The following is a 21,163-nucleotide window of genomic DNA, read 5'->3' as shown; positions in this document are numbered from 1 at the left end:
GGTCCATACTTTTCCACTCCACTAAAATGCGTCTCAAATCAAAATTTATGAGCTGCAAATTTTGATACATGTTTTGAGAAATTGTTGAAAATTAGGCTATTCACCATATATTTGTTATAATTTCCAAATAACCACTGGTAACAAATTTAGTCAATTAAATACTTACAGTTTAATTTATTTTAAAATATGGCCAACATTTAGACATAAATAATACACTGAATATTTGCATACCAATTTCTGACTAAATTCACCAAAAAATATTCTTACTGAACAGTTTGGAGTAGATTTCCTGTCACCAAATACATTACGACAGGCTGTCTTTGTACAGTACATACATGTAGATAGCTGTACATTCCTGCATTATTTGCAGTCTTGGCTGATTGTTTGTGTGAAACTGCACCCTGTATGCACATTATTCTACCTAAAGTCATAAGATTTGATAAAGAGGGTAGTGCATCCTTAATCCACATCAACCAAACAAGTCACTGAGCTATATTTTCATGATTGAATAACTTAAATTACAACAAAGGAACAGTGGCTTACATTTAGCATTGTATTGTGTTAAGTAAAGCATATCAACTTAATGGTGTTGACAATCTTGCTAGAGTTTGATCAATATAGATACACTGTGAACATGAAGGTCTTGTTAGGGTTGGAAGGCCTGATCATTATAGATACGACCGCTCCGGTGGCCTAGTGGTTAGAGCGTCCGCCTCGGAAGTGGGAGGTCGCGGGTTTGAACCATGGCCGAGTCATACCAAAGACTTTAAAAAATGGTACTGACAGCTGCCTCGCTTGGCACAGAGCATTAAGAGGTTAGTGTTAGGAATGGTCTGCCTGGTGACTGGGTTGGACATCATGCGGCATGATGCCCAAGTCCTGGACATCACTCTAAACTGCCACATTGCAGACATTGTAGCGATATGACTGAAAAATTGTTAAAAAGCTACGTTATAAATCCTAATCACACACTCATTATAGATACACTATCAACACGATGGTCTTGCTAGGGTTGGAAGGCCTGATAATTTTAGATACACTGTCAACATGATGGTCTTGTTAGGGTCGGAAGGCCTGATCATTATAGATACCCTGTGAAGAGGATGGTCTTTCCATGCTTGTAAGATGTGATTGGTAGGGTTGTGCCATTTTAATATGTTTCAACATGCTGGTTGTATTTCTAATACATTTTGCAGATTACAGACATAGATGTATCATCTGTTCATATGTCATCCATGACACCCCCACCCCCAATACTTCCAAAACAGACTACCTGTTTTACATGTCAGTGAGTTTGTTCTTGCCTTGGGGTTTGACGCCATTTCTCAGCACAAGATAGGCTATTCTATAAGGCATCCAGCATAACTGGTGGTGGAAGAACTTGGAAACACCACTGACCCACAAGAAACTACTGGCAAGTTTCTCAGATATCGCCATTGTCTGTTCCCAAGGCTCAATCAAAGGAGGACAGAAGCAAGATGGCAATGATCTATGATTTTATTCAGCCATTAAGGCCATTTCAGGCTACTCCATTTATAAGGTAATGAACTCATCTTAGTCACCATGCTCTTGGTTTCACACAGCATGAATCTTTTTAAAAGATATTTTATCTTTCGTAAAATTTGAAAGATAGTACAGTGTTATCTTAAAAACAGAATAAATAGAGCAGTTTTGTTGTGCAAGGAAAATGATGATATGTAGACAAAGTTTGAATATACAAGCAAAGATAGCAAACATCAAATCCTTTTCATTAAATTTATTGCATTAGCAAAACAACTGTAATGAGCACAGACACTTGTTTCTCAGAGTGAGAAAGATAATTATTGACATCACTTGCTGTCCTCCAAAACATAGCAGGGTGGCTATTCTTTTTTATACCATTGGCATATTCATTGACTGATTACATATGTTAGTATAAAACAAAGCAATCCAGGTTTGTTCATGTTGCAGTTATGGGTTTGACACCATTTTTCATCACGTGATAGACTGTACATGGCAGTCAGTATATTTGGTGCAGGAAGAACACTTGTAAACCCTTGGGGGTTGGCCATAAAGGACGTCCGCAAAGATGTTTTTTTTTTCAAATGCAGACAAGGGGGAGGGGGTGTAAAGGACCTTGCGGACGTCCGCAAGTTTGTATTTTTGTTATGATATTCTGTGTTGAGCAGCTGCTTCAAGCCTGCTGCGTGTATTCAGCATGTTTTGCTGATGTCCTTAATGGGTGATAACTAAATATAAATTATTTGTTAATTTTAATTTGCACGATTCGTGCCACGGAATACAATGCTGTCTGGCATTTCTGAGCACTTTAGGTTTCTATCTCCAGTATTGAAGCAAAACGCATACCGAATTCAATCGATTGATGAAAATAAAATATTGCAATGCTTGCCATTTCAAAAGAGGCAATTGTCACTAGAATATACGGTTCATACTAATATTAATTTTGGATACACTGGATACCACACCTGTGTTTTCATAACTCACCAAATGAACAATGAATAGGATGTAATGTGTTTACAATGTCTTGTTTATGGGGAAAAATTGCTAAAGAATTTAGAAACAGATATTCCCTGGAATTTCATTATAGCGGCAAGTTGATACATTGGGTAGCAGACGATTTTGTACATGTGGGACAACTTCTTGCAAAATGGGAAACTTGGATTAAGATGCAGAATTTTTTTAAGGTTTACATTTCCATATTTTAAATAATGTATTTGTATGATTCTAAAAGATGCATAGTAAATCGGATTTTCTGGGTTACAGGTTCAAGAAGGTCATGGAGTGGGTCTACATGTTGACATTTAGAAATCACATTTTCATGTGCATTTCGATTCTAAATGGGGGATATTTTTGTACACTTTATGAATATCACTGTCCTTGATTAAAGTACGATTGTTCTTTCTTGATACAAAATGGATATTTGAACCAAAATAACACATGATCCAATGTTTACTGCAATTACGTAATGTTGCGCAGAATTACCTGATGCACAGAATTGGCCGACATGGTGGGTATATACGAATGGGTTGGCCTTGAAGCAGGAGGCTGGCTGCAGTAGCCACCACTACACTGCTGCTATGCACAGTACATCTAAAAGCATCGACTCCAGCTGCCTTCCACACATGCGTATGTTAATCAGTGACATAAGCAGCATGCTGTTTAATAGAGCTTTTAATATCTATATTTATATACATATTTATTTTAATTTAATTGTTTGTCAGTTTTAAAGTTTTTATTATATTATATGCTATTATATTGTAAATTTATTCACTGGAGATATTTTTTCCAGAAAATCGGTTGACCTTAATCATCCTTTCATAAACACCAGGTGTTGACCTGGATCCTGACATTGATTCAAGATTAATGGCAGCCATGTGAATAAGTTCTGTTTTTATTTTAAAATGATTGGTTGTTGTCAAGGTCATGTTGGGGCTATGTGGTTAAAGAAGTAAACAATTTTTAAAAAATTTATTCTCAGAGTAAAATCATTAGTCTGATCAAGGCCATATTCTATGTATGTGATTTTTTGTTTATGTAAACACGATCATGTGACCCCCCTTTTGATTTTGAAATTTGGGGAATTTCGAAACTGCATCTTAGAATATGATATAACCACCTTTGTTTTAGATCTCTCTCTCTCTCTCTCTCTCTGTTTTCAGACTTTTACACTTGGTATCAAATTGTGTTCTTTTGTTGTAGCCAGGTGTTTTTAGTTATAATTTTCTTCAGATCATTTGGATTTCAAAAGGACTTTTTTTTCCTGGAAATATTTGTGTGCTCAAACAGGATTCTTGAACAAAGGCAATTATTGAAGTTTTATTCGGATTTCCAACACCGGAGTGTCATTATTTGTATTTCTACAAGGAACTGATGATAAAAGAAATCAGTACAGACTACAGCATATGTCATCGTCATCCATCTTGGATTCTTCGTTGGGATTCGAACTTGAAATTATTAGAACATTTTATTACTAGGACTTTTGCAATTTAATTCATAGATTATTCTTGGATTATTTTTGGATTTGATTCTTGAAACCATAAATTCTTTTTTTCTTCATTTTTATAGAATTTTTCCAGGGAAATAAATTATTTGTTAAATTTTACAAAGCTTGTTGTTTTCACTCTCTCTGTGTTACTGTTTATTAGAGTCTAAACACGTACCATAAGAATATTCTGAATACTACCGATGCTAATAATGGATGCGCGTTATAAACTGTAGAACAACTTTAAGGATGCTTTCATTGCTGCACACCCTGATCTGAAGGCAGATCTGGAACATAAATGTGTACAGGAGCAGTGGAACAATTGTAAACAAAATGAAGTCAAAAACTTGATTCGAGTTTGGCATGTGAGAGCAGCAGAAAGAAAAAGCTGTTTGATGAGCATGTGGGCCTGCGCTGCCACGTCTAAAGCAAGTCTAAGCCAAGCATCAGATTCAACTACTTCGACGCTAACCATGTCATCTCAGCAACTTCCGTCAACTGTGGTGATAATAAATAGTGACGTTCAGCCAGAGGTGGAAGAGGCATTTTCTGCTGATGTAACAGCAAGATAAACAGATGCCGAGATGCATACGACAGCAGTAGCATGTCTAGGAAAGAAAAAATTAAACGCTCTACACCAGCACCAGATGCAGCAAGCAATTAGTTAGAATCTGTAAGTGCACAAATGGCTAGTCTTCTACAGGTAAAATACAATGGACTGTGGACAGCTGATATGAAAACAAAGTCTGATGTAAAAGTTAAAACGTCTGGCAGCTGAACGAGCATGCAAACAGAACTCCAGGCTTGACTTCAAGAGAAAGCTGATTGAAGTTGCGAAAGAACATCCAGTCATTGGTCAGCGACTCAGCAGAAAGTTGGATGGCCCCGCTTAGAAGATGACCAACCACAGTTGCTAAAGACATTCGTGGACATTGTATCATGTGGAGCAGCTGCTGATCCACGGCGAAGATTTGAGAAGCTTAGTAGTTGTAAAACGTTGGATGACTTGCATGAAGCCCTCGTCCAATATGGTTTCATCATCAGTCAAGCGTGGGAACTATCTACATCTGCTCCGTGTAATTTGGTGAAAGGCGCAGTCACGTGAATGCTCATTTTTCAGCAGCTACAATCTGCTACTTGAAAGATCTGGCTGTCGCTATGGGAGAATACTTGTGTTTTTTTTCTTAAGCCAAGATGACAAGGCACGTGTCCCACTAGGATTACCAGCAGCAAATAAGCAGGTGCCCATTCTGATGCACATGCAGTATCGTGTGCAGCTGCCAGATCATGGCTGGGCTATTGCTGAACGCCACAAACAGATCCCATCAGTTTATGCTGCATGTGTTATAAAACCAGGGGCTGTATCATTTTCAGGGCCAACTGTTATCTTCATTCGCAGTGGGAAGCATGACAGTAGCACAGCAGTGATACGCTGCTGATTGTGAAGAACTCAAACAACTTCCTGCTTTTCAGCCTGTTATGTGTATTAATAGATCATTGAAGCCGATTGGGGTCATAACAGCAGATGGCGGTCCAGATGAGAACCCTCGATTTCCGAAAAAACTAGCCGCAGCCTAGTGAGCCTTCCATTCCAACAACCTGGATGCAATTTTCGCTGCATGCCATGCACCAGGGCACTGTTCCTACAACACCGTTGAATGACGCATGGCTCCTCTGTCACGCGACCTATCAGGATTGATTCTGCCTCACAGTCATTATGGATCTCATTTGGACAGCAATCGCAAGACATGTGATGTAGAGTTGGAAAGGGCCAATTTCCAGAAGGCCGTTAAAGTGTTGGCAGAAGTCTGGAGCTAAAAGGTTATTGATGGATTTGATGTGGTACATGTAGCATCTTTTGTATCACGTGATGTAGGAAAACTGGACATCAATCCACCGTCAGATGAGTGGGCAAGTCGTCACATTCAACAGACGCAGTATTGCTTGCAGATTGTGAAGTGCAACAGTGAATCATGCTGTGGTCAGCATCGCACTAACTACAATTATATATTTTCTGGATGATATTTACCTCCACCTATTCCACACTACAGCACAGATAAAGGGATTACCTATGCACCAGTTGGCAGCAACAGTGGAACATTTAGATTGCTCTATCAATGACTGGCTCTTTTACATCTGCAGCCTTCACACGATTTCCTGAAGATGCCATTTGATTTCTACTGTCCAGCCATGACTGTTGATCTTGAGAAGCGCGTTTGTAATCAGTGTGGCTTGTACTTTCCATCTCAAGCTGCGAAGCGCAATCATGCCCATATTCACCGGCATGCAGCAGTGAGCACACAAGCTGAAGTGGCAGACATAGGTGCTGTGAAGCCTGAATCTGTTGACGCTATTCTGTCGACTGCCTCATCAACTTCCGCAACTGAAAGTAGTGATGATGGTCTGCCAGTTGTTCGCAACTTTTTTGACTGGCTACAGTCTGCATTTTTTGAAGTAAAGTAAGATGACAGTAAATCAAATTTAGGTTTCTGTGAGATGACAACTTTAGTTGTATGTTCTAAATAAAGACTTTTTAAAGAAAGAACTTTTTGTTTAATTTTTGCTTTGTTTTGAGCTGCATGTTGTGATGAAATCAGTGCGTGCTGTATTTTGAGAGCACCAGCTGTTACACTGCCAGACCATAGAACAGTGTATAATGCTAGATGCGGACATCCGCAGCCACGGGTAAGGTAAGCCACTTGCGGACAAAAGCGGACATGAAGGAAGGTGGGGGGAGAAAAACATGTATTTTCTGCGAACGTCCTTTATGGACAACCCCTTGGAAGAATCACCATCCCTCTGATGAGCAAAAGTGATTTAAAAGGTGGAAAGGCAAATGATAATTATTCACCACTGCTGAAGATTACTGCAAATTGTATGTTGATGTTCTTTTGGATATAACATCATTTCTCAGCAGATGTTAGGCTTTATTTAGTAGCCAGTATAATTGGTGGAGGTAGAACATGGGGAAACCCCTGTGAGAGCCACTGCCCTGCTGGAAGCTACTGGCAGCTGTCTCACATACCCACACTGGCCAAGCCTGAGATTGAAATCTATACTGACAGAGTTGAAATGACAATGACTGGTAAAAGCAAATGCATGAGACCATTAGGCCTCCTGGGATCACAAAAATGTACGAGGTAAGTATTGCTTTGTATCGATTCTTTACCTCTTGTATAGACAAATATTGATACATCTGTATAGTGATGAATCATTTCCACCATACTAACAATATGCAATTTCCAGCCTTTCCTTGTCCCCTTCTGTATGCACTCCTTGGCTTTCAATCATCCTCTGCAGCATGCTACCCTGCTTTGTAACATAGCTACATGGTGAGTGTTATCTGTATTTAACCATATAAGCCATTAGCCAGAAAACCTTAGTACAGAAAGGACCTGGGAGTTCAGATTAGAAGAAGGAATATGAAGTTACTGTAGTCTAACCAAACACTTATACATGCAGAATTATGCATGTTATCATTAGGTATGTTTATGTGCATGTTAAGTTCTTCCATTCAGATTTATTTCATCAATATGTTCCTTATGGAATATCTGTACACTTTGAAGGCATCACAGTATTAACTACCTATACACATGCTTCCAAGGCAAACATAGTTACCTATCTCCACACTTACACTTCCAACACTGCATAGTTACCAATGGCCAAGCCCAAGACTCAAACCCATGAAGACAGTGAGATGTCATTGATGAGTAAAGGCGATTTAAAAGGTGAAAACCTAAATGATTAATAATTATTCACAACTGCTGAAGATATAGAAGATTGTTTTTTGGTATTGTTTGGGGTTTAGCACAATTTCTCAGCACACGAGTCATTTCGTATTATCACTAAATACCCAATCAGTTCTCATTACTCCGAAATACCCTACAATTCCATATGTGTAGCCAACTGCATGACTTTTACGACCTATACCAAACAGCACCATCACTTGATGTACAGCATAATGTGTTCAAAATCACCCTTCAAACAAGCCATGCAGTCAACTAAACTCCTTCCTATTCACACGTAACATGCATATTAACCTCAATTACAACTTTGTTACATGCCATTCTTTGTGCATCCTCTCTTGGTAGTTTTTAAAGTACCAGTCTTATTCTAGTTGTAACCACAAAACAAAGTTCCAAGTGTTTGTTAAAATACCTGTCCAGAGAAATTATAGGATACAACACATATTTTATTCCATCATTAGATCAAATAATATGATATCAAGTCTGTTAAACAAGTTCAAAATAAGTTTGTTCCAAGTTATTTGAAACATTACCAATAGAGTGACCAAAACAGAATTTAATATGCACTGGATGCACCTGAAGTCGACCGCTCCGGTGGCCTAGTGGTTAGAGCGTCCACCTCAGATGTGGGAGGTCGTGGGTTCGATCCCAGGCCGAGTCATACCAAAGACTTACAAAAATGGTACTAACAGCTACCTCGCTTGGCGCTCAGCATTAAGAGGTTAGTGTTAGGACTGGTCGGCCTGGTGTCAGGATAATGTGACTGGGTGGAACATCGTGCTATATGTCTGTGGCATGTGCCCCAGTGCTGGACATCACTATAAACTGCCACGCTGCAGACATCGTAGCAATATGACTGAAAAATTTTTAAAGCTACGTTAAAAATCCAAATATCACACACACACACACACGCACCTGAAATCAGAATGATCTGTGTTAAACAGATCCAATGTTCCACTTTTGTTCCTCTTGTTCCAGTCTTTTAATCATGGATTGCAACATGTTCCTTTTTTCTCCATAGAGAATTCTTCTTTGCCAGTTCCAGTCAGGGATTTAAACACTATACAAGTCAGGCGGGTCAGCTTGTCTTGGAAAAACTGACTGGAATACTGAACATACCTTTGAGAAATTAACTTGCCCCAAACATGATATACCAACGTGATAAAAAAATTTTACAAAATAACAATAAAATATGGAATATTTGTAAGGAAACTGAGTTGTATTTATTTTAACTTTTTTTTCCTTAATCTTTGTTGGCATCTTAAAATCATATGGCTAATACAATGCAATTCCCTGCTGTAGAGCTACTGTTCAAACTTAAGCAGGCTTTCTTTGTTTTTGCTAGATTAATTGGAGGTGAATTATCAGCTTATCAACTACACCAACAATTTTGAAAACTAGAATGTTTGAACAATTTATGTATACCCACAACTAAAAGATTTTTATACACATGCTTTATTCATTTACTTAACTTTTATCAAATCACCTTGATATCTGTGACATGCATTACGTGGCGGACAATCCGACTTGTGAAGCTGAGAACACTTACTTTATTCATTTACTTAACTTTTATCAAATCACCTTGATATCTGTGACATGCATTACGTGGCAGACAATCCGACTTGTGAAATTGAGAACACTTACTTTATTAATTTACTTAACTTTCATCAAATCACCTTGATATATGTGACATGCATTACGTGGCAGACAATCCGACTTGTGAAACTGAGAACACTTATTTTGTATCTAATTAACTGTTTGCAGAACAGCAAATATGTAATGGTCCCCTGTAATTAATTATCAAGTAAACCAGAGATCATAAAAGACAGTTGTGTGGGTATTAGATTTCTGGTGTATTGTCAAGATTGATATTGATCACTCTTTAAACAAAAAAACTCCTGCAGGTTGATTGGTACTGACTAGTGCATTTTATTTCCAAACACACCTGTCAAAGAAATGTCACAATCTATATTAATAACAATTAGCACCCACTACATGTACAGTTAAATTGACAACATAAATCACAACAATCTTTGAGAAACCTCCATGTATACAGTCAGCAAGCTCAGAGACTGCCAGAACTTGGGTTGGGACCTGAATACGTGTGAATATCAGATTATTACAAATATTGTAAAAGTAACTGATAAGTAAAATTTTAAATATGTATTCCTTGTTTTCCAAAAGTAAACAAAATAAATGTATTATGAGAGAAACTTAATGAAAAAGTGGCCATGAAATGATGTGATTTGGTAAAAACAGTGAATAAAGGATAATCTGTCCCTAATATTCTGGGGATTAAACAAGAATACAAGTGATGCCAACCAAGCTTTCCACTGTATAAGCACTGTACATTATAGTACAACCTAGTCTCCTGGATAAACTCTCACTGGCCCTTGAACTATGAAGTCTTTATTTACTATTATTTCACATTGGAGAGATTAGAAAATGTGCACAGGTATAAAATTATATCAAAACCAGTAATAACTTTATAACAATTTACCAACATGGTTATTGAAAGAGCTGGTTGTTAACGAGTGACATTGACCTTGCCAAATTTGTCTTGACATTTTTTGTGGTCACAAGTGCTGGTTCACTGAAAAAGCTATATTTTGTACATTCATGTAAGTCTTGGGACATGAAAACAAAAATGAGTCATAAGATTTACAGCCATTATGGTAGTAATGAATGATGGAAGGTGACCATATGAGAAGAAACCAAAACAATTCCAAGGAGGTAATTCTCCTTGGAATAATGGCATTACTGTTTGCAATTGTGATGTGATGTGATTTGGAATTTTAATGTAGCTTTAACAATTATTCAGTCATATCGCTACGATGTTTGCAGTGTGGCAGTTTATAGCAATGTCTGCAATGTGGCAGTTTATAGCAATGTCTAGCACTGGGTCATCATGCCACAGACAGGTAGCATGATGTCCCACCCAGTCACATTATCCTGACACCAGGCCGACCAATCCTAACACTAACTTCTTAATGCTGAATGCAACATAAAAACTGATTTTGACTGGTTTACACAGATGGCTTAGCCTCACCTGAAAATTATGACTAGAAAATAAAATGAATAATTGCCATTTCCAGATATCTGGAATTTATACAAAATCATGCATTATTTAAGCACAATAAAGGTATGATATAATGTCAAAAGTGTTGAACAGTAAATACAAAAATATTGTATGATAGCCAGGGTTGTGTGCCATAGAAGAACATAATGTCTTGAACTGGTTTGAAAATAGTGTAGGGAGGTTGGTTTTTTATTTTCCATTGAACATTATGATTAGATATTTTTGTTGTTGTGTTTTTTACCGCTGGTGTGGGGTGTCAGCAGTGAAAATTAGGGACGGTCAGCTGACCAGAAACACATATAGGTAAACAATACTCACCTTATCTAGGGGAAGTTAATATTTTTTTATGATTTTCATTAGTGTAGATTTATTATTTCTGTAGATTTAGATGTATTATTCTCCTTTTTTATATTATTATTATTGATTTGACATCACAGGGCTTGTATCATTGCTTACAATAGACCTGTCATACATATACTATATAATAACTACAGTTATTATATAGTACATGTATGGCAGACAGGTCAGTTTTAAGCAACCATACGAGCCCCTGTGTTTCACATTGCACTAAATTATTTTAGAAATTGTCCTTATTACTGTTCAGCATTGACTATTGTACAGTGTCTGTGTAGTAACATTGGCATAGTGCATAATCATAATCGTTTGTAAGCTGTGTTTAAAATCCCACTTGCTCACTTATCTTCAGTTTCTGATGTGTGTGACAATTTGGCCATGGACATCAAATTACAGTAACCAGCCACAGTCTATTTATATCGCTAAACACGATCGCTCAATTTCTTGAGAAAGAGAGCAACATCGCTGCCTTCCGAATTGTTGCGTTATTCCCAGTTGGAGCCCAACATGGATAACACCAAATTTGCAAATGGTCACATAACAGTCGCATATATAGGCATTGGTTTTGTTGAATAATAATTTATTGACTTTTTTAAAGTAGCAAAAATAAAAAATAAACTATCCAGATCCTTTACTCATGAGTTTTATATAATTAAAAAATTAAAGTATTCAAATAAAATTGTTTGCTAAAAATCTTACAAATGTTTCAATACCAGAATGCGCAAATTGGAACCAGTGCATGACCAGGTGCGAGTTTTAATCTTATACATAACACAGGTGTTAAACAAGACTTTTGAGATGACAGCATTCATTTTAATGGTTATCTCCTGTGGCATAGGGTGGGCCAATCTTCTTCTGCTTTTATGATAGAGATTTTTATGTTTACAGGTGGGTATTATGGTTTTATAGAAATGACATTTGTTATATCAGCCAAATGCATGGCTAATAATGTTCTCCCAATTTTTGACAATTTAACTCGTACATATAACTCGTTGGTTGTGTGTTTGGTAACTGAATGTAGTATTTTAATATTTTTTAGCGCATAGAACAAAATTCATTATTTTTTTTTCATTGCTACCAGAGGACATGCAGAAAATGTGGTGACATTTATGCTCCTAAGTAGGTCTCCTCTTTTTTTTCTGACAGCTGGCAGCAAGCAAAAAAAAAAGCAGAGACCTACTTGTTGGTCTAGGTCGCGAATTGATTTAAGGGTTAATCATGTAATTCACAAATCAGTACAGGTTGGTGGCGGATGGTACTCAGAGTGATTTAATTTAGTTTTTAATTGAAATTAATGATGAAACTGTTCAAGTGATATTCATTCCTAACATCAAGGGGTGTAGTCTACTCCTGCAACGTAAAACACATTACCCAATATTTTTGTGTGTGTGTGTGTGTGTGGGGGGGTGATGGGTCTTACAGCCTAACTGACAGCGATGTGTAGCATGTTTTGATGTCGACTAACAGTGTAACAAAAGTCAAATCTTAAGGAATATCACACACAACTGGCAATCAATAACGACGCTTTTCTACAAAGTAAAGTTTTACTGTTTTTGCCAAACTTTACTTACCTTGATGTCTTTTCTCTAATAAATTCAAATTCTCACCAAAAAAAATGGACTCGTTTTGTTCACCTACATTTCAGTTGACTGGAAAGCGATGAAAGCTGGGAATGCTGAAATCGGGTTAAGTTGAAATATTATTCTTTAATGAAAAAAATAAAAATATATTATGCATATTGAAACTGTAAGCAACATTTCGTTTCATTCAAGAAACATATTCCCCACATGAACATACTTAAACATACTTCGGCATACCTCAACTACTGTTGCATTGCAACAAATTCAAATGTATGTCAGTGGAACATGAAAATGCATCTATTTGCTTGTGTCATATTTTCATTCCGCCAGCATAAAGACAGCACAGTAAGTATATCAATTAGACATAAATTAGTAGAAGAGAGTCGTTATAGGCGGCCATGTGTGTGAGATATTCCTAAACTTTGACTACTCATTCCAATGTCAACCAATATTTGGGTAGTAAGACAGCACTAAAACAAAAACATGTGCAATGTCTTACATTGTAGGACTAGGAAGTAGTCCTACAATGTAAGACATAGTACATGTTATTTTTGTTTTACACCCAGGACAAACATTATCAGGTGATGTGTCTTAACAATGTAGGACTAGCCAAGGACATAATATACTTTGGAGTTTTTCTGTGGCAAGTTAGAAGATTGCAGAAATAACTCACTGACTGAGAATTTTATGTTTTTATTCACAATTCTGAAATAAAACGTTGATTCATGTTAATTTTGCAAGATGCTGATTAAAAATATATTGTTGAAATGGTTTTCATGAGTCACAAGGGAGATAACCTCTCTAATGACAGAATATGGCTTCTTAATAATTGGATGTCATATGCAACTGCTACTATATTATTACGGGGTAGTGCTGGCCTTTAAACTGTTGGTGACCACTCAATGACTCCCTATGTTCTCTATGGCTGATAAGCCCTCATTAGAGTAAAGGCCCAGTTGAACTTTGACCTTAACTACAAGAGGTTTCTGATTCTCTGATGAAGTGGGGAATCCTTACAATACAAATGGGATGAAATGCAGACTCAGATTTAAGTTTCATGTGATTTATTAATTCACAGACTTGTATGGTATTAAAAGTTTACGACTCAAACATCAGGTACATCACTTCAAATAATAACTCATTGATTTTTACATCACAGTGATAGTGTGCAGTTGGACAAGCGTAAGTAAATTAAGCAACAGCTTTCATGACAGAAGTTGATATTAGCATTTATCAATGTCAAAGTTTAGTGTTCAGATGTTATTTTAAAATTATGGCTTACTTATAGACTTCAAAACATTGTCTAGCTTTTCACTAAATTTATATAGATTAATTTCAATCAGAGCCTTGAGAAACAATCAGTGGCTGTAACAAAATAACAAACAACATATGTACAAAGCCTTGAGAAACACTCAGCAGCTTTACGATTTAACAAATAACTATTAGAGAGAGCTTTGAGAAACACTCATTTGCTCTCTTTTCAAACATGCATTTATTATTAATATTATTTGATATCCTATTCCTATTGAATTGTAATAAACATCATTATTCAAACAAGGTCTGCAAGAAACCCTTGACTTGACCTCACAGGATCATAAAAATACTGTCTGAATACTATTTAACTGATAAGCAGATACGTAAGCTGAAGTTGCTGATTTAAAACATGACAATGAATGAATAAATATCCATAAAGGTATTTTGTACACAAATGTAGATTTCAAAATTTAGTTTTAGATCTCTCCAAAATGTTCTATCAAAGAAACATTATTTTCTTTGCATTTATTTAGGTAGATATTGTGAAATAACTATAAATTCTGATTCGCAGAAAATAATAAACAAAAGAGTTACCTTATCTTTGTGTACTTCCTTATATGGTATTCGTTCTAAAATAATAGTAACAGATTTTCCCACACTCTTTCTGAATGTACGGAGCTCGTAACGTGCCCCTCGGAAACCCGTAAAGGTATTGATGTAGATGCTGACAAACCTTTTATACCTCCCGCGGAATTCTGCGCTTGGCAGGGAAAACTCTGCCATTCGCTGGGTAGCAACCGCGAGGAAAATTCTGCGAGCGCTTGCTTGCAGGGGCAACCGTACTCTGCACCTACTGCAACAAAACTACACCTAAATTAAAAATTGTAATTGAAAACCTATATAACCCAGAGTGTTAGTAAAGTGTGCATACAACTAATTTATTCCTCAGTGGTCAAAATTTGCTGTACGAATAAATGTTTTAGCTTTAAAAATTAGTGACGTCGTAAGCAACCCCTAAGGTCTCACTGGATAGTTTCGTATTTTGACACCCCCCTAATTTTTAAGGTAGAAGGCATGAACCTAATTATCACAAGCCTAGCATTTATAAATTCACACATAAGCTAAATCTATAATGTGGTTCAGATTTACTTTGAGTTAGGCTTGGAAATAGGTTGGCTTGTTGGTGACTGCCTGTCACAGTTAGATTTGCATTGGAGATCAAATGCGTAACTTGGGCTGCAAATGAGCTGTCGACTTGGCTTACGTATTTATGTGTGTCTGCTACAGAGGTAAATATCTAAAAATCTAGATGGTTGAGGGGTGATGAAAAGTATGCTAATTTGTTATAGTACTAGTGAACTTTATTCATGCATAAGGCACATACTGATTCTTTTAGCTGCCTTGTCACAGAAAAATATTCAAAATAGCTATTTCTTGTCAAAAATGAATGTAAAATTTAGGGGTTGGTGGCAGTGTTGGTTCAGTATAAAAACCACCAGTTGCATCAGGAATTAACCTGATTACTGCAGTCAAAATCTCACATGTATGCTTTCTACAAAAATCATTAGTTTGTTTTTATTTGTATCTTCAGTGTAAAATTATTCTCATTTTTCTGTAATTGGTCATCGTCGGATGAAAATTCACCAGATAAACTGTCCAGTGAGACCTAACTATTATGGGTGATTACGACGAGAGTACTCCAAATGTGCCAAAATTAGAAACGAGGCTAATACCTAGGAAAGTTATACATGCATTCCTGGCATAATAACATCATGAATTGAAAGAGTTAAATGGATGGTTTATTAACAATTTATGTGGGAATATGAAATATACCCGATAATCATACCAATCTTCGTTTGGAATTGAATAACAGTAGGTATTTATGAATAAATTAATATTGTTCAGCAATGTTGACAACACCCACCCACCTAACTATGATGTCATAACCCCGTCTACGAAGTAGAGACATTAGTATTAGTACTACCACTCATGCTGCTTTACCACCGAAAGCTTTGCGATGAATGAAATTGATTTGTAACTGTTTTAAACAAAATTAGAGGCTAGATTTCCTTCCTATTACAATATATATGACACCATGCCGACCAGTCCTAACACTAACCTTTTAATGCTGAGTGCCAAGCGAGGAAGCTGTTAGTACCATTTTTGCAAGTCTTTGGTATAACTCGGCTGGGGATCGAACCCACAACCTCCCAAATCCGAGGCGAATGCTCTAACCACTAGGCAACTGGAGCGGTGATTTATATTGATTTCATTGATCCAAAACTCTTGGAGACAGTAACTTATTGTGTCTAGTGTTTCTTTATTCTGAACACCCCACACTAACATCTTTCATCATATGGTCTTTCCAGCATCGTTCTGCTCTTCATTCAGATGTTTTCACTTTTGTGGCATTGAATGCTTTTTGTGGTCAACTGGTCCATGTGTCTGCTACTTGGTTCATGAAGTGATGATTCCCATATGTCATGATCACAGTGTTCTTTCTGAACTTTTGGTTTGTCACCATCAGTACTAGTATTAGGGTATATCATTAATGGCTTGGTTGATGCTTTCTGTTCATAAATTCCAGACAAGTACTAGTATTAGGGTTTATCATTAACAGCCTGGTTGATGCTTTCTGTTCATAACTTCCAGACAAGTACTAGTATTAAGGTTTATCATTAACAGCCTAGCTGATGCTTTCTGTTCATAACTTCCAGACAAGTACTAGTATTAGGGTTTATCATTAACAGCCTGGTTGATGCTTTCTATTCAATAATTCCAGACAAGTACTAGCACTACGGTTTATCATTAACAGCCTGGTTGATGCTTTCTGTTCAATAATTCCAGACAAGTACTAGTATTAGGGTTTATCATTAACAGCCTGGTTGATGCTTTCTGTTCAATAATTCCAGACAAGTACTAGCACTACGGTTTATCATTAACAGCCTGGTTGATGCTTTCTGTTCAATAATTCCTGACAAGTACTAGCACTACGGTTTATCATTAACAGCCTGGTTGATGCTTTCTGTTCAATAATTCCAGACAAGTACTAGTATTAGGGTTTATCATTAACAGCCTGGTTGATGCTTTCTGTTCAATAATTCCAGACAAGTACTAGCACTACGGTTTATCATTAACAGCCTGGTTGATGCTTTCTGTTCAATAATTCCAGACAAGTACTAGTATTAGGGTTTATCATTAACAGCCTGGTTGATGCTTTCTGTTCAATAATTCCAGACAAGTACTAGCACTACGGTTTATCATTAACAGCCTGGTTGATGCTTTCTGTTCAATAATTCCTGACAAGTACTAGCACTACGGTTTATCATTAACAGCCTGGTTGATGCTTTCTGTTCAATAATTCCTGACAAGTACTAGCACTACGGTTTATCATTAACAGCCTGGTTGATGCTTTCTGTTCAATAATTCCAGACAAGTACTAGCACTATGGTTTATCATTAACAGCCTGGTTGATGCTTTCTGTTCAATAATTCCAGACAAGTACTAGTATTAGGGTTTATCATTAACAGCCTGGTTGATGCTTTCTGTTCAATAATTCCAGACAAGTACTAGCACTACGGTTTATCATTAACAGCCTGGTTGATGCTTTCTGTTCAATAATTCCAGACAAGTACTAGCACTACGGTTTATCATTAACAGCCTGGTTGATGCTTTCTGTTCAATAATTCCTGACAAGTACTAGCACTACGGTTTATCATTAATAGCCTGGTTGAAGCTTTCTAACCATAACTTCCAGACAAGTACTAGTATTAGGGTTTATCATTAACAGCTTGGCTGATGCTGTCTGGTCATAAATTCCAGAAAGATCTTAAATGGCTATATCACTTATCAGCACAGTCTATGGTATTTTGTCATTGTAATTTCAGAATTATAGTAACATTTCTTTAAACATTTTATATTGATTCAATGTTTTCTTTTTATATGGACTCCACTTACATTTGGCATATTGTAAGTGAGATCTGATATGGGCTTTGAATAATATACAGGGTGATTTATGATAGATGGAGGTGGCTATCCATCGAATAATGCTATCTGATTGGCTTTCTTGACAGTAATTTGGTTAGGTTTGTTGACCGCTAAATGCTTGTCATAATTAACACCAATGTCTTTCTCCATCATTCACACCTCCAACATACTTGTTCATAGCGCAATGATGGTCAACACATACCCATTGTTGTTGCATATCTTCAGACATGTACATTTCTCAGGATGGAAATTTAGGAGCTACTTTGCACTCAAGACAAACAGATTGTCCACATTTTGTTGGATAATGTTTACATCTTCCTGAAATAAACTGACTCTATAAATGTTGCTGTTGTCAAAAGCTATCCAATCAGGTAAATCATTAGTAAAGTTTACATGTATTATGGGGCCCAATACTGATGACTGTGGTATACCACTAGTAGCATTTCTTCTCCATGAAGTATGGGACCCAGTTGTTACAAATCATGGTCATAAACTGACTGGGCCAATGACCTCGTTGTTATAGTGTCCACCTCAGGTGCGCAAGGTCATGGGTTAGAACCCCAGTAGAGTAATTGCTGCTAATATGAATTAGTTCTTTTCAATCGCTAAGGATGTTCTTCATCAATCTAATAGTTTGGTCACTAATACCAACTAGAGTTTACTGAGCGATTGTTTGTGGGAAACCTTATTAAAAGCCTTTCTAAAATCCATTTAAATTGCACATATCATTCCAACGTTGTCGAGTATTTCTGTTCATGGAATAAGAACTCGTAATAGCGAGAGGGAAGTCAATCTACCAAACTGTTGCTAAAAAGGTGACGTTTAATTATACTTAGCATATTGTACATGTCTTTCCTGCTTATTTTTTATGAAAAGACTTCTTAAATTTTTAACATAGCAGAACAGATAGTTTCAGTACGTTAGGCCTCTAGCCCAGTATATATATATATATATATAGAGAGAGAGAGAGAGAGATATATATATATATATATATACATATATATATATATATATATATATATATATATATATATATATATATATATATATATATATATATGCACATATATATATATTGTTACAAATCTATGGTCATAAACTGACTGGGCCAATAGCCTCAGTGGTAGAGTGTCCACCTCAGGTGTGGGAGGTCACGGGTTGGAACCCCGGCCAAGTTATACAGAAGACTTAAAACAATGGAACTTGCAGCTGCCTTGTTTGGTGCTCAGCATTAAGAAGTTAGTGTTATGACTGGTCATCCTGGTGTCTGAGGATAATGTGACTTGGTGAGACATGATGCCACATGTCTGCATCATGATGCCCCACTGCTATACATTTTTCCTCAGAAATGTCTTGTATTGAACTCCATGCCACCATCTGCATGTGCAACTCTAACCAGTCCAAATATTTCCTATGCAGTTTCTGTTCCATCCCTTGCTTGTCTTTGGTATTTTGTCTACTTTTATGCCATGCTATGTTATTTACATGTTTAATGCAAAGTTTTCTTTTTGTCTTTGGAAATGTCATACTAGTGGCAGTGGTCATGCTTCTCTCATCATCAGTACCAATCAATAATTCTGTTTTGTATTTGGTTTTCTAAAATTTGCCTTCATTTGTGCAAGGAATTTATTTTGAAAGAGAGTTTTACTGTCCCAGTTTAACATTAAAGGCCCGAATATTTCATGTAATGGTGATTCCAGAGAATCTCTTCTGATAACATTGAAGCTTTTATAGATAAGTATCAAAACATACCTCACCCCTCAAGTATGAAAGTTCTTTTGATTCTGATTATGTAAGTGTTGGACTGCAGAAATGATGAATGAGCTGTTCTTTGGTAAAACATGGTATTAGCTTTCCTTTGATGTCTTTTCAGCACAAAACAGTGTGTCATTGTGTAACCCAAAAAAATGACTTTGGGCTTATTTTTATAGATTTCTAGTAAAATCATAGTCTTGTAAGTCTTGACTTCTTGCCATTCCAGGTGCCAGTCTTGGTGATTGGCCCTTTTTCCAGACTGATTACCAGCACTGTTTTCCTCACGAATTATGCCAATAAACATGTCTTATTTTCATAAGGCATGATTTTTGAGTAGCTATTAACATCTTTACCTCCAATCATTATGGTGATTGACTTGCTTTCCTGAAAATCACTGCTATATGTTCATTGCAGTTTATCTATGATATTTTCCTTGCTGTTTCACTATGATATTATCCCCACAATTTATTGCAATAAACACATAATTTCCCCATACAACATCAGGTTCAGAGGCAGCATTTTAAAAAAGTTTGCTTCCTAGAAGAATGTTTAACCTGGGTAATGGCTTTGAAATGTCATACAAATCATTTGTTGTCATTAGATTTAATACAGGACCTGTTGATGTTGTAGGGTTTAATGCCATTTTTCAGCTCAAGATAGGCTATACATGTTGGCCAGTATAAATGGTGGAGGAAGAACCCGGGAAAACCCCAGAAAGATCCACCAACCCACGAGAAGCTACTGGCAAGCTTTCTCACATACCCACATTGCCCAAATCTGAGACTCGAACCCATGCTGACAGAACAGAGGCCCTGTATTTTTATCTCAGTGGATTAAATTCAGAATTGTATTTGTATCATGACTTTGCTTTTAGTGGTATACATGATAGCAGTATCTATTTATAATTGATGTTAGGTTATTGCTTATTAGAATTGACATTATTAGAAAAAATAAAATGTTTGGCCTTTTCTTTCGTAAAAATGATGATCCAATCCTGTAATAGTATTGTTACATACTTGGAAACTCCACCATCCACCTGTCAGTTAATCAGTACTCTTAATTTCATATATAATGAGCCTCTTTGTTCATTGTCTGATGTGAAGCAATCTCTTTTAGAGTATTTCAGATTTTCCTCTAATATATTCCCTGTGTTCCTTTTCTGATGTTATGCAATCTCTTTCAGAGTATTTCAGATTTTCCTCTAATATATTCCCTGTGTTCCTTGTCTGATGTGATGCAATCTCTTTCAGAGTATTTCAGATTTTCCTCTAATATATTCCCTGTGTTCCTTTTCTGATGTGATGCAATCTCTTTCAGTGTATTTCAGATTTTCCTCTAATATATTCCCTGTGTTCCTTGTCTATGTGATGCAGTCTCATTCAGAGTATTTCAGACTTTCCTCTAATATATTCCGTGTTCATTGTCT

At 36.6% G+C, this 21,163-nt stretch overlaps 1 protein-coding gene across 4 annotated transcripts in view; it reads left to right on the top strand.

Moving 5' to 3' along the window:
* The window catches only part of LOC149774743 (uncharacterized), a 175,623-nt gene that overhangs the window by 82,095 nt on the left and 72,365 nt on the right, over positions 1-21,163 (top strand). The window contains exon 1 of one of the 4 annotated variants that reach the window (XM_089944810.1): positions 15,739-15,867. The exons of the other annotated variants lie outside the window; for them this stretch is intronic. The gene's annotated coding sequence lies outside the window, so the exon portion shown is untranslated. Of the gene's footprint in view, positions 1-15,738; positions 15,868-21,163 lie in introns of those variants that run through there. 4 annotated transcript variants of the gene reach the window in all.

This window comes from Sinohyriopsis cumingii, unplaced genomic scaffold (assembly GCF_028554795.1).
Source record: "Sinohyriopsis cumingii isolate HCF-2022 unplaced genomic scaffold, ASM2855479v2 utg000160l, whole genome shotgun sequence".
Classification (NCBI taxonomy): domain Eukaryota; kingdom Metazoa; phylum Mollusca; class Bivalvia; order Unionida; family Unionidae; genus Sinohyriopsis; species Sinohyriopsis cumingii.
This window is presented reverse-complemented; position numbering and strand designations above follow the sequence as displayed.